Source organism: Nematolebias whitei, chromosome 6 (genome assembly GCF_014905685.2).
Source record: "Nematolebias whitei isolate Nwh7 chromosome 6, NemWhi1, whole genome shotgun sequence".
Taxonomy (NCBI): domain Eukaryota; kingdom Metazoa; phylum Chordata; class Actinopteri; order Cyprinodontiformes; family Rivulidae; genus Nematolebias; species Nematolebias whitei.
In genome coordinates this window covers 48,001,266-48,001,576 of record NC_056503.1, presented here as the reverse complement: position 1 = coordinate 48,001,576, position 311 = coordinate 48,001,266, and the positions used below count along the sequence as shown (strand labels likewise).

The 311-nt window shown below is 47.9% G+C and overlaps 1 protein-coding gene across 1 annotated transcript in view; it reads right to left on the bottom strand.

The window, feature by feature from the left end:
• The window catches only part of LOC119410799 (ras-related protein Rab-1B-like), a 6,475-nt gene that overhangs the window by 1,004 nt on the left and 5,160 nt on the right, over window positions 1-311 (bottom strand). The gene's annotated exons all lie outside the window — the stretch shown is intronic.

Sequence of the window (311 nt, the reverse complement as noted above, 5' to 3'; positions counted from 1 at the left end):
AAAAAAATCCAACAAAGTTCAGGCGGCCCAGCACCATCAAACTGATTGACCCACAGTGTGAGTGTGCTACTTATGGGACTGAGTTTCTTGTGGCTCCTTGGACTGACGAAGTCCTTTGGATGATGGACAAAACATTTCAAGACCAGCTGTTGGAGGTTTAGGAGGACTTGAGGAGACCAGATGTTGGAGGTTTTGAAGGACATGAGGAGACCAGATGTTGGAGGTTTTAGGGGACCTTAGGAGACCAGATGTTGGAGGTTTTGAAGGACATGAGGAGACCAGATGTTGGAGGTTTAGGAGGACCTGAGGAG